A 16,935-nucleotide genomic window follows, 5' to 3' on the forward strand; every position below is an offset into this window, starting at 1 on the left:
TATCTCCTGCGGTAGTCCTGGGAACTCTTGCGTTTGACCAGCCCTCCTCAGGGACTGGGCTCTTTGTTGTTGCTGCCTTCTTTTCTGAGCCCTTGAAGCTCTTGCCTGCTTCTTAGTAGGCCTTTCCACTACGCCCTCCTTAAAGGGGAACACCTTTCCCAGCTCTGCCCCAGGACCTGCCGTAGTTAAACCCTGAGACCGAGTATTCATAAGCCCATGTTTGGTACCCAGATACTCGCCCAACCCAGGCCAGTCCTGTCCCAGAATCAGGTCATATGGGGCCCCTGGGACCAAAGCTACTGATACTTGATACACCCTATCTTGATGTAAAATTGTGGTTGGCCTAAGTGAATAATGCACGCTATCCCCATGTATAAATTTCATTACAACCCTCCCAGCGTTGGAGGATTCTTTCTCCCTAGGGAACACCTTTTCCCAGAACCGTACAGACATCATAGACTGATCAGCCCCCATGTCGATCAGTGCTACAGTTTCGTGTCCGCCTACGGAGACTGGCGTAGTGCATGCGGTCTTCAGATCTTGCCCTGGAATACTTATTTTGGCTCCCCTAGCATCACACCTGGTCCTCCGGCTGGATAAGTTTACTGCCCTACAAAAATTTTGTGTATGCCCTGTCCTCCCACACCTATAACATTTCCTATTACCTCCCGGAGTGTTAGGCCTGAGTGCAGGAGCAGATGAATCTTTGGAAGGGGGTTTCCTATTCCAACTCTTACTTGAATCCCCGGGGCTCTGCCTAGGTGTGTGTCCCTGCACTGTGCCTGGGCCTCCTCCTAAGAATTCTCTGGCATCTAGATAGGCTCCAGCAACTTCCAGGACCGGCCCTAGCGTCTTGGAACTAAGAAAATCATCAGGAGCATCTCTGGGCGCAGTCTCCCACAAGTTTAAATGTGTCAGCATGTTAAGTCCTACTGGAGATGTAACACTGGGTAGGGCTTGACTTTCAGGTGGTGCTGTAGTCTGCTGTAGTATCTGTGCAAACACTTTCGCTTGCTCCTGCATGGTCACCATTAGTTCCCCGTACTGCAGTATCATAGTTTCCTGGCGGGCTTGCCAACGCGCCTCGTTGGTCCTCAAAATGCCTTCCAGTTCCTCGGCCTCTCTCTGGTCCTCCCCGGCCAGCGCTGCCAATATCTGGGCTTGCTCCATAGCGATGTCCTGAAAGGCAAACAAAAAGAAAAAAGGAACCCAAGTGTGGCCGTATTAAGAGAGCGTTCCCCTCTTTATAACTTCCCCCAGCCTCCAGTCCTCCCCAACCAGCACTACCTAATCCTCGCCAGCTAACCCCAGGTACTCTTACCAGAGGCACTGATGAGTCTGCCTGTCTGTGCTGATTGGGTGCACCGCCCGTGCTGTCTCCGGTCCGGAACTGGGTTCAGCGGGGTCCACCGGTCCCTCTGGGTCTTGGGTCCTTCTGGAACTCGACTCCCGAACTGGAACTGGCTTCTGATCGATCCTTCCTAGGTACTGGAACACAGCTCCTGCTCGAACCACGACTGGAACTGGAATGCTGCTCCTTGTCAGTCGGTCCTCCTTCCGGTTCTGGATCACCTTAGCTCCTCCCACGGATAGGTCACAGGAACAGACGCACAGTTTCCCAGGATCCAATAACCAGCAATCACAATCCACCAACAGTTCAGCTATGTATTGCAAAACACAGCCAAAAAAAAACAAAGTCCAGAACAAAACTTTTTTTTAAAAAAATTGTAGTTCCTCAGAGTCTCCTGCAGGAGGTGCTAGATCCCATTCGTGATACCAATTCAATGTAACCAGTACTGTGGTCCGGCCAGGACTCCACAGCTCCTCCAGTGGTTACCAAGTAAAATAGAACTAGCGTGTGACCCAGGATGGAGTCACCCTGCAGGACTGGACTGTTAGTAATCAGGAACTCAAAAACAAAAATCAAACAAAGTCACAACAATTGAGGTTTGTAGCAAAATAATTCAGTTTTACTTGTTCCTTCATTCAGGTAAGTAGTTCATCATTACAGCTGAAAAATTGTCAGAATTCAAAACAGTCACAAAGCAACAAAATGCCAAAAGGGTCAGCAAATAAAACAGCTCAAAAATAAAGTTCAAATTAGCAGCTAAGTCTTCCTCTCTGTGGAGCTAACACAAGCCTGCTCCCAAGCAGCTTGTTCAATTATCACAGCTACTGTTCAAGGTACTGGCTTCCACAATTCACTGTAATTTACAGCAAATAAGTAAAGCCTCTGGCAACTCTATATTATTGCCAGGAAAGGAGAGTGTGTCAGGTTTTGCAAAAATAAAGCCACAGGAATGGCTTTTCAAAACTCCCGCCCTGGGTATTAACAAAACCTCTCCCCAAAATTCACACTCTAGCTTTACAAAAACATCCCAGAAAGTCTAAACAGGCAAACAGTCAAAAACACTCACTCTTTGTAGCTTGAAATCAAGTCCACCTGCATGGGCTCAAGAAAGTCAGTAGCACACTCTGCAAAACCTTCTTGACAATCCATGGGTTCCACATCTAATAAAGGCAAGTCCTCAGCTTGACCAGCTTCTATGAACTCCATGGGCAGGGGTCTATTGCTCCTGCTTGGCCCAGGGGGATCCTCAGGGAGGCAAGGCCTGAACTTCCTCCCTAGCCGGTCTGCCTGTCTGATCTCCACTGCTGTCTTACATACTCTAGGGCCACGCCCTACTCTAGCTGAGTCAGCAGTGTTCCAAGATGCTCTTGGGCTCCCCCTGTGGTGGCTTGGTACAGCTCATCTATCTCATTCTCAGATAGTTCTGGCTCCCTCTGATGGTCAAAGGAGATATCAGAATCATGACCAGGAGAGACCTTGAAATTTGCCTTCCGGGTTTTCCCTTTTATTTTTTCCCCTGACCTAACTGGGACCTTGGGAGGCACCATGCCTGATTGGTCACAATGTGGGAGAGATTTTGTGATGGCAGGAAGGAGTGGGCATCCCTTCTTCCATTTTCTCTCGTGCAGGGGTGGGGTCGGCATGGCAGGAAGGAGTGGGCATTCCTCCTGCTGTTTTTGCTGGCAAGGGGGATGTTGGTGTTTTCTGGTGCTGGTTCGTTGGGGGGGCAGATATTGTACATGTGTAAAACGTGCAACACCCGTGCCCATTTTTTTAAAAAGGCTAAACTATAGGCTTTTTTTGGATCACTAAAACCCTTGTTGTTGGGTTTTTTTTGAGGGGGGGTTGTGCATAGTCAAACAATGTTAGTGCATTGATTGTTTGGCTTGTTTGCATGAGGTTTTAGCTAATTTGCATGGCCAGATTGGAAAATGGGCGATTGAGGGGAAAAACATGCAGTGAGCCATTTTGTGCATCAGGTTGACAAATACGATCATCGCTAAAGCAGTCAAAACTGGTTTAATTCAAGTTTGAAGTTTATTGGGTGTTTATATACCGCCTATCAAGATTATCTAAGCAGTTTTACAATCAAATATCGAGCATTTTCCTTATCTGTCCCAGTGGGCTCACAATCTATCTAATGTAGTGACGATCGCTGTCTTTAGTGCATCTGGGCCTCTGTCCTCTACAGAACTGGCTGGTGACACACTGGGAATTAGAGAGATGGGATTGACTACCTATTTGTTCAAGAATACAGTGTGGGTTTACAAGAAATAATATATTAGCAAAGGTAAGAACCTAATCTTTCCTTGTACATCATTGGGGATGGTTCTGGGAGCTTATTTTAGTTTGAAGTTTCATTATTATTTGATATATCATATCATAGGTGATATCAGATGAGTGGTTTACATTAATAAGCTTTAAATAGGTGCTTTTTGGACTTCTCACCTGCTCCTGTTGGGGAGTGGACGCATCAGGTATCCTTAAGTACTGCACAATGTATGCAGAGACTGAAGAGAGGCAAGAAGCAGCACTGGGACTATTGGGGGATTCTTCTTCCTACAGGGATTCCCTTACTGTTACAGAGACCAATGATCTTTGACAAGAGCCACTGCCATATTGTCAATGGCCTCAGATGCTTTGGCTTCAGATCAGCACCCCCCCCCCCCCCTCCCGACTTGAGGTTTCAGCCACCTCTGGCTTTAAGTAAGCCACTAGCTCTTTAGCGAGCATTTCTACAAAGGGGTTTACACCAGATTTTGTTTTGACTGCACCTTCTATTTGCGGAACTCAGATGTTTCCCCTGTTTTGAATACAGTGGGCCCTAGTGTTTCTGCTGTTGCCTCAACTACTTCCCTGGCATCACAACTTCCTCCCCCTCCTCCAAAGCACCAGTAATTTTCCTGGGAAAGGGAGGGTTTGGCAAATGATGACAGGGAATGGTCTGGGGCTAACCCTCTGGACATGGAGAATGCTGGCATAGCAGAATGCTGGATATAGGAGCTAGCTCCAAGCGAGGACTCCTTGGTAGTATGTATTTCTCATCAGGAGAAGCTCCAGGAGCTCATTTACTAGGTTGCGATGGTTTTGTGTTTTGAGGAGGAGCCAATGGGTGCTCTGCATGTGGTAGATTTGCTGCTTAAGGGGATTAGAAAGGTTTCCAAATCTTTTTTGATGCATCAAGATATCAGGGATATGATTCAGAAACAGTGGAAATTTCCAGACTCCATCTTTTGCTCAGTTTATGGTCCATCTTTGAGTCGGACAGGGAGTCTTTGTGGTCACCTATAGTGGACGTGGTGGTCTCAGCCATTACTAAGAAGAATACAGTGTCGGTTGATGGAGGCTTTGCTCTGAAGGATTCTCAGGATTGGAGCATGGAATCCATTCTCAAGCAAAATTTTGACATGACGCCCTTGGTGGTTCAGGCTGATGTGTGGGGGCCTGGTGGCTAGGGCCTGCTTTCATTGGGTAGAGCATTTTCTGGATAGGAAAGCTAATAACTGTACTTTAGTGGATCAGGAACTAGCTAAGATTGAGATGGGAGCTATTTATCTTTCGGATGCGATGTATGATTTATTGCATTCTTTGGCCAAAGGCATGGAGTTAGGCATTGCTACCAGGAGGTCTTTCTGGCTATGAGGTTGGTTAGTGGATGTGAATGTGGAGAGGAGTTTGATAAGCTGGTAAAGCTGGGTGACTCCAAAGTCCCTCAGTTGTCTGAGGATAGGCCCAGACCAGCAGACAGGGGCATTTCAGCCAGGGGGTGTTTAGGGCTGCCACCCTAAAGGTTGCTATTTTCAGCAGACTCGATTTAGGGCAGCCATCAGGGAGGTCATGATTCATAAATCGTGCATATGTGCCTGTTGTTTCTGGCACATAATGATGATTACATCTGCTATCCCAGGACAAGCAGGCAGCCTATTCTTACACGGAGCCCAGATGTGGACAGCCTCGCAAGCAGACTTGCTTATAGAAACGTAGAAGTTTTGAGTCTGCCGCACCGTGCATGGGTGAGTGCCTTCCTGCCCAGCACAGGGCGAGTCTCCTCAGTTCTCAGTTTTCCATGGAGCCGAGAAGTCTGTCTTTGACGCTCTTTGTGAAACTTCGTTGCTTCGTGCCTTCTCTTCACCGCGGTTTGTGTTAGTTATTTCGCGAATCGCTGTGTTACTTTCTTTATTTTCTATTTTTTTTTTTTTTTTTTTTTTAAAAGAGAGACTTTAATTTTTTCTTCGTTGCTGGCAGGGCAGGTTGCTTGCCCGCAGCCTGCAGGCTTCGACTTCGCAGCAGTTATCTTCCCTCCTATGTCCCGGCCAGTCATGGACTTCAAGAAGTGTAGCCAGTGCCAGCGTGTGATTTCCCTCACAGACCCACACCACTGATGTCTTCGCTGTTCCGGGCCAGACCATAGTCCGAAGTCGTGCCCACGCTGTGCTACTCTTCAACCTCAAGCCCTTAAACATTGTCGGGTTCAAGTGGAAAAGCTGTTCAAGATGGACTTTTCAGTTACACCCTTGGCCTCGGTCTCTGATTCGATTCAGGCTTCAGCTGGAGTTCCTACTGTTTCCACTACTCCGACCTCGTCTCATCAGACCTTCCTCGTTCGGATCGTCATTGACCTTGAGTACACATGCTTTATCTTCTCCTGAGCTTTTCTCAGGTCAGATACCTAAGCAGAAGGTTCCTGCGGTGGTCCTCAAGTTATCCAAGCATCAGTCTAAGTTGAAGCATGCTTCTACTTCCACCTCGGAGCCTACAGCCTCAGCAACTGGTCCAGTTTCAGACTCGGATCCATAATTGCAGGCTACTCTCGAGACTATGTGAGAGCAGAAATTTGTTCAATTACTGAGCAAATACATTCCTGCCTCGACTGTTTCCTGCAGTCCAGCCTGGACAATCAGCAGTCTCCCGCAAGGTCGAGTCCCTGCCTGTGCCTCGAGCTGAGTCTACACACTGTATGCAAGGAGTCGAGTCTTTGCGAGTGTCTGGTCTGGAATCTATACATTCTATGCAAGGAGTCGAGTCTATGCGAGTGTCTCAGTTGGAATCTTCACACTCTATGCAAGGAGTCGAGTCTTTGCGAGTGTCTCGATAGGAATCCTCACACTCCATACAAGGAGCTGAGTCTTTGGGAGTACTTCGAGATTCCTCGATCCAAACTACTGAGTTTTGATCTACAGCTTCTAGCCCTATTGGTTCACCAGTGGCACTGTCCGTTTCCAGGCAAAGGGCGAAATCTCTTCGATCTCAACCGAGACCTACTTCCAGGCACCACTCTTGTCATAGATCGAGGCCATCATTGAGGTGCAGGTCTTCTTCCGCAGAAAAGCCTTCCTCATCCAGGCCTCAACCCAGACCTTCCAGCTCTTTGAGGCCTCCAACTCCTCGATCCAAGTCTCCACTTCCAGACCCCGAGTACTCAGTTGATTCCAGTGCCTCCTCCAAGTCTGCTTATTCCTTGGGTTACCAGTACTCTAGAGCGGCTTCGCCTTCCTTCTGCACTCAAGACACCTCGGGTCATCGAGTCCTTCTCGAGGCTGGGCTCTGGCAGATCAATTATCTTTTTCCTCCTTTCGTTGTCAAATAGCTGATGACCTGGAAATTAAATTGTACGCTGGTTCTAAATATTCTACTCAAGCTTCCTCTTAATAGACTTTTGTCTCAAACTTTCAAATGAAATCTGGAGACTCCTTTTGCTATACCTGCTGTTCCAGGCAAATTGGAATCGAGGTATAGAACATTACATTGCTAGGGATTTGAGAATTCACAGCTATCTCACCAATCCCTTCTTGTGGAATCTTCCTTGAACAGAACCCATCCTTCCAGAATCTATGCCATAGTACCTATTGGAAGAGAGGTCAAGACTATGGACAAGTTTGGCCGTTGCCTTTACCAGAATTCCATGATGGCCTCTAGAGTCCTCAATTACAATTTCATCTTCACGACTTATTTGAAGTTTTTGATTGATCATCTTCTAAGTTTTATGAAGAACTTAGATGAACATAGACATGTGGAGTTCTGGAGCTTGGTGCTACCTTGGCACAACTCCGGTTACATCTTCTTAAGTCAACTTATGATGCTTTTGAACTTTCTTCCAGGGTCACTGCTTTCTCAGTGGCGATGCGCTGCCTGGCCTTGTTTCGCACCATTGATATGGACCCTAATCTTCAGGATCGTCTGGCTAATATTCCTTGGGAGGGCAATGACCTCTTTGATGAATCCATAGAGGCCGCCATCAAGAAGTTGTCTGAGCATGAAAAATTTTTTGCTTCAATTGTCAGATCAAAGCCTAAGACAGCTCCTGCAAAGCCTTCTCGACCTCTTCCAACTTTCCAGAGGCGTTATCCTCCAAGGGCGGCTCCTTGCACCCGCCAAGAAACAATAACAGCAGAAGCAACAGAAACCTCAGCCTTCTACTGCACCTAAGGCTGCTCAGCCTTTTTGAATGTCTCACACAGAGCATAACCTCCATCGTTTCGCCTCTCTCCTCCCTTCCCCCATAGGAGGTTGTCTCCAACATTTTTACCATCAATGGGAAACCATTACTTCCGACCTCTGGGTGTTGTCAGTCATCAGGGAAGGATACTCTCTTCATTTCTCTCAGATGCCACCAGAGCTTCCTCCAAGAGAGTATCCTTCCAATCCATCCCAGAAAGCCCTTCTTCAGGAAGCTCAAGCTCTGCTTCATCTCCGTGCCATCGAGGAAGTTCCCTTGGAACATCAGAGCAGGGGTTTTTACTCCCGTTACTTCCTAGTTCCGAAGAAGACAGGCGATCTGTGACCCATTTTGGATCTCAAGGCTCTCAACAAATTTTTAGGCAAAGAAAAATTTCACATGCTGTCCCTGGCATCCTTTTATCCCCTTCTAGATCTGAATGTTCTTTGGATCTGAAGGAGGCTTACACTCACCCATTCATCCGGCCTCCCGTCAGTACCTCAGATTTCAGGTGGGGAATCCGCATTATTAATACAGAGTGCTACCCTTCAGTCTGGCATCATTTCACAGAGTGTTCACCAAGTGCCTAGTGGTGGTAGCAGCAGCTCTAAGGAGCCATAGTCTTCAGGTCTTTCCCTACCTCATCAAAGATTCGACATCTCAGGGGATTATTTTAGCAACCCAATGGACTACGTGGTTCCTACAAAGCTTGGGATTTGAAATCAACTTTCCCAAATCCCATCTTCAGCCCTCTCAGAATCTACAATTCATCGGAGCTGTTCTAGACACTATCCAACTCGGAGCATTCTTTCCTCAACAACGTCTGGATGCTCTTCTTCAGCTATGCAACAAAGTGTCCTCCCTCAATTCAATTTCGGCAAGTCACATGATGGTTCTTTTGGGTCACATGGCCTCCACAGTTCACGTGACCCCTTTTGCCAGATTTCATCTCAGAATTCCTCAGTGGACCCTGGCATCTCAGTGGTCGCAGGCTTGCGAACCACTCTCTCAATACATTACAGTCACTCCTTCCTTGAGACAGTCTCTTTGCTGATGGATGCTCTCTTCCAATCTTTCCAGAGGTTTGCTGTTTCAGACACCCCCTCATCAGAAGGTCCTCACGACAGATTCCTCGACCTACGCTTGGGGGGCTCACCTCGACGGTCTCCGCACTCAAGGCCATTGGTCCAGCATGGATCGTCAGTTTCTTATCAATCTGTTGGAACTCAGAGCAATCTTCAATGCTCTCAAAGCTTTTCAACATCTTCTTCATGACCAAGTAGTCCTCATTTGGACAGACAACCAAGTTGCCATGTATTATGTCAACAAACAGGGAGGAACAGGATCTCCCTCTCTTTGTCAAGAAGCTCTGAAGGTTTGGGACTGGGCAATCCTCCACAACACCTTCCTGAAATCTGTCTACATCCAAGTGTCGAAAAATTGTTTGGCGGACAAATTGAGTCGTCTTCTGCAACCTCGCGAATGGACACTCAATTCCTCGCCTCTTCATCACATTTTTCTCAGTGGGGAACTCCTCAGATAGAACTCTTTGCATCTCCCCAAAACCACATGCTGCTTCAGTTCTGCTCCAGGATATACACTCCTCATCGCCTCGAGGCAGATGCTTTTCTATTGGAATGGACGAATCTCTTCCTGTATCCATTCCTTCTCATTCTCAATACTTTTGTCAAGCTCAAGAACGACCATGCCACGAAGATTCTGATAGCTCCTCGGTGGCCGAGACAACCTTTGGTGTACTCCCTTGTACTTCAACTTAGCAGCAGGGAGCCATACCTTCTACAGAATCAACGGTCTCTACTTCATCCCAACCTGCAGTCTCTACACCTGACAGCTTGGTTCCTTACAACATGATGCCTCTTCAGTTTTCTCAATCTGTAAGAGACATTTTAGAGGCTTCTAGAAAGCCTGCCACTAGACAATGCTACCACCAAAAATGGACTAGATTTTCTAAGTGGTGCATCTCTCATGACATGGAGCCTCGAGATTCCTCCTTGGCTTCTGTTTCAGATTATCTTTTACACTTGTCTACTTCTAGCCTCAAGTCTACCTCCATTCAAGTCCATCTCAGTGCAATTGCTGCTTTTCATCAGCCTATTGAAGGGAAACCCCTCGCTGCTCATCCGGTGGTTTCCAAATTTAACGTCAAACCTCCTCTCAAACCGCCTCCAGTGGTTTGGGATCTCAATGTTTGTTCTTGCTCAATTGATGAAGCCTCCATTTAAACCAATGTCTACGGCTCATTTGAAATATCTCACTTGAAAAGTGCTTTTTCTCATTGCCTTCACATCTGCTCAAAGAGTCAGTGAGCTGCAAGCGTTAGTTGCTGATCCAACTTTCACAGTTTTCCATCATGACAATGTGGTCCTCCGTACTCATCCAAAATTCTTACCTAAAGTGGTTTCAGAATTTCATTTCAACCCTTTTGTTTCCCTTGAACTTAGTTCATGTTCCAAGCATTAACATGCCTAGGAGATATAGAGAAAATAAAATGTTAATGGATACTTGGAAAACCTTGAGATATATCAGCAAATTAACACCTATCCCAATTAATAAGTCAACTAATCAATCTTTATGGATAAACTCCAAGATTAAAATAGGCGGAGCCCAAGTCCTTTGGAAGAACTGGATTATTGCAGGTATTAGAACTCTAAATGATGTTATTTCAGATGGTAAACTGCTTGAATTTTCACAACTGCAGCATAGATTTGGTCTTAGTAAAACACAAAGTTTTAAATGGTTGCAGTTGAAACAGGCCATTCAGGTAGGGTTCCCTGAATGGAAGACTTTGAATAGTCAGTATAGTATGGAGTTCTTATGCTTTCAAGCAGACTTCCTAGGACATCAAGCCGCATTGTGGTATAAATTAATATGTGGATACTTGAATAAAAAAACCAAAGAATGGTCTGAGAGACATTTGGAGCATTGAGATCAAGCACCAAATTTCTGCATCTCAATGGCCACGAATTTGGTCTTGGAGAATGAGATGTACAGTGTCAGCATCTATGAGACAAACTTGGTTATTTTTATTACATAGAGTGTTTTGGACCCCTGTTCGTTTACAAAAATTAAACAGTTCTAAGTCCAATAGATGCTGGCACTGTAATCTGGAACCTGGGACACTTGATCATCTATTTTATTATTGTCCCTATATTAAGAAATTTTGGAATTCAATTTGGTCTCAAGTAAATGCATTAATGGAAAATCATGTGGGAGTCTCTTACGATACAGTGTTATTTGGCATGATGATGAGGAAAAAAAGTCAAATATCATCAGAAAACAACAAGCTTTTATTAGTTATGACAGGGGTTGCCATCCAACACATAACCAATAATTGGAAGAATCACAGTATCCTTAGTTATACATTTTGGTGGAATACATTATGTCATATATTTAAAATGGAACGAGCAATAGCAATACAAAGAGGGACATATACTAAATTTATAAAAATATGGGGGCCATTGACAAAAATATTGTAGTGAATAGTCATCACTTCTCTTCTTCTTTTCTTTTTCTTCTTATGGCACACCAAAGGGGGGAGGGTGTTGGGTCCAATTTTACATAATATGTTATAATATATTCTATTATATGTGTATATTCTGATTGAAAATATGATGAAGGTTGGGAGGTAGGGGGAGGGTAAACGTATCACTAGATTTTTATGTAGTAGATATCAAAGTGCTATTGTGTAACATATTGTTGAAATATATTATTTTGTGCCCTTACTGTCAAATTTGAAAATGAATAAAGAAGGAAAAAAAAAAAAAAAGAATTTCATCTCAACTAATCTATTGTACTTCCATTGTTTTTTCCAAGACCTCATTCTCATCCTGGAGAATCAGCTCTTCATACTCTGGACTGTAAAGGTGCTTTGGCCTTCTACTTGGAACACACCAAACCACACAGATCTGCTCCTCAACTTTTTGTCTCCTTCGATCCAAACAAGTTTGGATATCCAATTTCTAAGCGTATCATCTCCAACTGGATGGCTGCTTGCATCTTTTTCTGCTACGCCCAGGCTGGACTGCATCTACAGAGACGAGTCAGAGCCCACAAAGTCAGAGCCATGGCGGCTTCAGTAGCTTTCCTCAGATCCACTCCTATTGAGGAAATTTGCAAAGCTGCCATCTGGTCCTCAGTTCATACTTTCACCTCTCACTATTGTCTGGATATTTTCTCAAGATGGGATGGCCATTTTGGCCAGAGAGTATTACAAAATTTATTCTCCTAAGTTGCCAACACTCCCACCATCCCCATTCTGGTTAGCTTGGAGGTCACCATATGTGAGAATAGGCTGCCTGCTTGTCCTGGGATAAAGCAGTTACTTACTGTAACAGTTGTTATCCAGGGACAGCAGGCAGCTATTCTCACAACCCACCCACCTCCCCTGGTTGGCTTCTTTGCTAGCTATCTGAACTGAGGAGACTCGCCCTGTGCTGGGCGGGAAGGCACTCGTGCATGCGCGGTGCTGCAGACTCGAAACTTCTACATTTCTACAAGCAAGTCTGCTTGCGAGGCTGTCCACATCCGGTCAGTCTTAGTAAAAGAGGGGGTTTATAAGTTAATTACCTGAACAGAAAACAAAAAAAAAGGTTCCACCAAAGAGATTCCACAAGGAAAATAGCAGCGCAAACACAAAAGAAACTGTGGAATTGATGATCCTGTGAGAAGTAATTGCTGCTTTTTATAGGGACGAGCGGGGATGAAGAGGGACGAGCGGGGATGAAGATAATTCCTTGCGGGGATGGGTGGGGAAGGAGAGGATCCTGACGGGGACGCGTGGGGACGGAGAGGATCCTGGCAGGGACGGAGAGGATCCTGGCGGAGACGGCTGGGGATGGAGAGGATCCGGGCGGGGATGGGTAGGATTTCTGTCCCCGTACAACTCTCTACTCTGATCATCAACAGACACAGTACCCGAGACACCTGCAGCCTTCATTTCCCACACTTGTCACAGCCACACTATGTACACTACAGAGCTCCTAAGCACACGTCCTGCTGCTTCAATCTCTGAAGTGAAAGTGAAAAAAGGTTTACTGCAATTGCATCATCCATTCCCCAATGTTGCCAACCTGTGCATTATTTATGAAATGACCCTAATTGAAGTGCATCTTCAGTGACATGTTGCACTTCGTGATTTCGTATGCTCTAAAAAGTTTGTCAACCAGTTGAATATGGTTTACATTGTAAACCACTTAGATTTTAACTTTGGTTTTATATTTGCGGTATATCAAACAAATTGAACTTGAACTTGGTGCTCTTTAACTGCCAAGAAAATTTTCAACGACATTCTTGAATTCTTTCCAAGCAATTTTCTCTGGCCTGACTAACAGGCCAGAGAAAATTTCTCAAATTTCTCGTTATTGATGACCTGTCTGATCTGTGGATCAACAAAAATGCCTTATTTAATCTTGGTGTCAGTTATTAATTAATTGTATTAGCCTGAAAGTAAAACAAGAAATTGTAAAAATGCACTTTTTTTTATTAAAGTGGTACATGATGCATAATTTTAAATGTGATTTCCATGATCAGCAACCAAAAATCTGTAAGATACTACTACTACTACTTATCACTTATATAGGCGTACTAAGCGCTGTACATTTTGACATTTATAGACTGTCACTGCTCGGAAGGGCTTACAATTTATCTTGGACAGACAGACATTTAGGGTTGGGGATGCAGAATCCAAGGTGAAAAGAGTTAGGAGTCGAAAGCACTCTCAAAGAGGTGGGCTTTTAACTGGGCTTTGAATACCAAACTTGAACAGATTCATAATTGGCTCGAAATAAATAGATTAGCACTAAATATTGACAAAACAAATGTACTGCTATTCCCTTGGAAAGACAATTCTACCCTTTCCTGTCCAATATCTATTAAAGGCATTTCTTTGAAACTTATTCATAAGATCAGGATTCTCGGAGTTATTTTTGATGAAAAACTAACATATCACGATCATATTAGTCATGTCGTGAAATCTTCTTTCTATAGTTTCCGTCAAATTCGCTCAATAAAAAAATTTTTATGCCCAAAATCCATGAATATATTGATACACTCCTTAGTTATTTCAAAGATTGACTATTGTAATGCCTTATTTAAAGGAATAGCCCAAAAAGAAATTAAACGCTTACAAATTATACAAAATGCCTCGATTAAAATTATTGAAAACGCTAAGAAATTTGATCACGTTATGCCTTTGCTAGAGAGAAAGCACATTGGCTGCCGGTAATATATCGCATAATATACAAATTAAATTTACTCACTTTCAAATCTATAATTTTTAAAACTCCAGCATTTATTTATAAATTTTTAATTCCCTATAATACTTCGAGTATTACGCTCAACTGAACAACACTTATTAGTTGTTCCGTCGTTAAAAGTTATTGGTACACGACGTCACTCCATTTTTTCAGTTACGGCCCCTCTAGCCTGGAACGCTTTGCCAATTTATTTGAGAGAGGAAAAAATGCTAGATAAATTTAAGAGTAAACTTAAGGGATTCCTTTTCAAAGACGCATTTAGTGACTAATTGAATTTTTTCTTTTTTACATCTTATATTAAATTTCTCCCTGTTTCCTAATGTTTTTAACCTTAAATGTTTCTTTTATATTGAATTGTATTTCTCCCCATAATTTTACCCTTCTTTGATCATACTTGTTAATCAGTCTTGTTGTCTTTGTCTAGTCATGCGATTTTATGTTAAGTACTTTTATGTTATTTTAACCTGTTTAATTTTAAGTTCTTTTAGTTTGTATGTATACCCTAACTTTGTAAACTTATAGATGTACATCGCTTAATCGTTTAATTTTAAGTTCTTTTAGTTTGTATGTATACCCTAACTTTGTAAACTTATAGATGTACATCGCTTAGAATATGGAATAGGCGATTTATCAAATCTTATAATAAACTTGGAAACTTGGAACACTTCCAGAGACGGAGCCTGCTGTGTGAAAGTATTGAAGAAACAAAAACTTTGTTACCAGCCCAGACGCCACATCTATAAATGACTTTGACACCAGCATCCACTTAGCCTCCAGCACTATCCAGAGTAGGCTCCGACTCTTCTTCTTACATGTGTCAGGCCTTAGAAGACCTCCAGAAAGAAATCTAAGAAACATTGGTACTTACGTTCTAGACAACTCTCTACATCCTCATCATCTTCATCTCCTCAGAAGCATCGACAGTTGGACTGCTCTCCATCACTCCAGATGCTTTCTCTTACTAGGCATCCTTCTGCTTCTAAGTCCCCAAAGCCTCGACTCCACCAGAGCCAACTGTACCTTTGACTATATTGGTACCAGCAACTTCCCTGCAGGTCCAAATTAAGGTCTTACTGCAGCAGAATTTGGCATTTTTGCTTCAGTCTAAGGCACTACTTCCCTCAACCCAACACACCTCAGCCTCAGCCCAGTCTGACATACACAGCCAGATGCTGTTTTGCAGCCTGCACATCCTTAACATTGATGATCATCACAACATCGTAAGTCGACACCTCGATGTCGATCTGAATCCAAGCCTCTAGCTTCCACATCTCAACCCTTAGATACTTGCTTTCATGAGACAAACTTCCATGGGAGCAATTTCAGGAACCAGCACAGCACCAGTATCAGGGCTCATTTCCAGCACCATGGCAAACGGTTCCTCCACAAGAGAGCCAGGTACTTCTTCACCAGCCTCTGAAAACTCCATGGACTCAGGAGCTTGGCTGCTATCAGGAGCTCCCATCCCTGAGTGCTGTGTCCTGTCCTGCTGCTGTTCCTCCCTCCTCTGATTCTCCAGTAGCTTAGTCCTCAGAGATAGCAGCTTACAGCCCCGCCCCCAACCCTCAGGTGAAAAGGATTTCTTGTTAATCACCTTGGGACACAGAGGGGGATGGGAACCTAGCCCTGCTGCTCTACTACACCCTCTACAGGACCTGTCCGGAAATTCTGCTTCTGGGTCATGAAATGATTCAAATGGAGGAATATGGGAAGGGCCTGAATTAGAACTGTGACCTGCACTAGGAACATCCCTAGCAGGCATAGTCCGCTTATCACAAGGGGTACCTCAAAACAAAAGTCGCCCCCAACTAAACCACCCTAGGACTCAATATAAGAAATGTTCTCTTCTGTGTTGGGCGTGAAACATCTGGGTACATTCTTATGATATTGGACAAAAAGGTAACATCTTTATATTTGAAGAACAATTTTAATATCTATTCCCTATCTGAATCAATAGCAAACTGTACTAGTAAAGTAGCTGGTACTTGAGTCTCAGTTTCCGACCTCTCCAGGAAATTAGATAAATCCAAACTATCTGCAGATAAATTCTGCTGATTGGAATTTTGAGACCTAGATCTCGCAGATAAGTGATATATTTTAGAGAGAGGTGGATAGGAAGAGTCAGGTACTTTCAAAACTTCACTTAAGTAGCATATCTATCTTAAACATATCTATTGCCAATATGGAAAATAATTTCAGAAAGTTAACAATCTGCAAATTACATCTCCTAATGGAGTTTTCCCACCATTTCTTACTTGAAATGAAGACTTGCACTATCTTTAACCCAAGTTAGTGCTTGCATTCTGGTGTCATAGTCATCTGATTTATTTTCCAAATCCAAAACTTTATTCTTCAAATCCAAACTTTCTGATAGTACTCCAGTACAGCGTTCAGGATTTTGTAGACTTCTGTGCGATGATAGTTCAAGATACAGACGGTTTACACCTTTGGGCTTGTCTGGTCTGACAACTAAGAAAATATTCTGAGCACTGTTGAAGAAAGGAAATTTGTGACTAACAAGTATTCAAGTCCATATAGCCACTTCTTTTTTGCTTTTTGTACTAAATAGTTTGTCCATTTGAAGTGGGTTGTCAGTCTATTTACTTCCTATTTTTGTGGGAATCTTGCAGTTCTTTTTTTTTTTTTTTTAATGCCATCTTCTCTCCGTTTTCAGGAATTTCACCAGCCTCATGTCTGTTATATTTAACCCCCTTCCTAGGTGCATGAGTCTGGCATTTTGGAGGTCCCGTATATGAGAAGATACTGCCTGCTTGTCCTCGGAGAAAGCATAGTTACTCACTTGTAGCAGATGTTCTCCGAGGACAACAGGCAGATATTTTCATAACCCGCCCACCTCCACTAACTGACTTCTT

At 43.9% G+C, this 16,935-nt stretch overlaps 1 protein-coding gene across 1 annotated transcript in view; it reads left to right on the forward strand.

The window, feature by feature from the left end:
• SENP7 (SUMO specific peptidase 7) overlaps positions 1–16,935 on the forward strand; it is a 286,873-nt gene that overhangs the window by 184,248 nt on the left and 85,690 nt on the right. The gene's annotated exons all lie outside the window — the stretch shown is intronic.

Source organism: Geotrypetes seraphini, chromosome 4, assembly GCF_902459505.1.
Source record: "Geotrypetes seraphini chromosome 4, aGeoSer1.1, whole genome shotgun sequence".
NCBI classification, from domain to species: domain Eukaryota; kingdom Metazoa; phylum Chordata; class Amphibia; order Gymnophiona; family Dermophiidae; genus Geotrypetes; species Geotrypetes seraphini.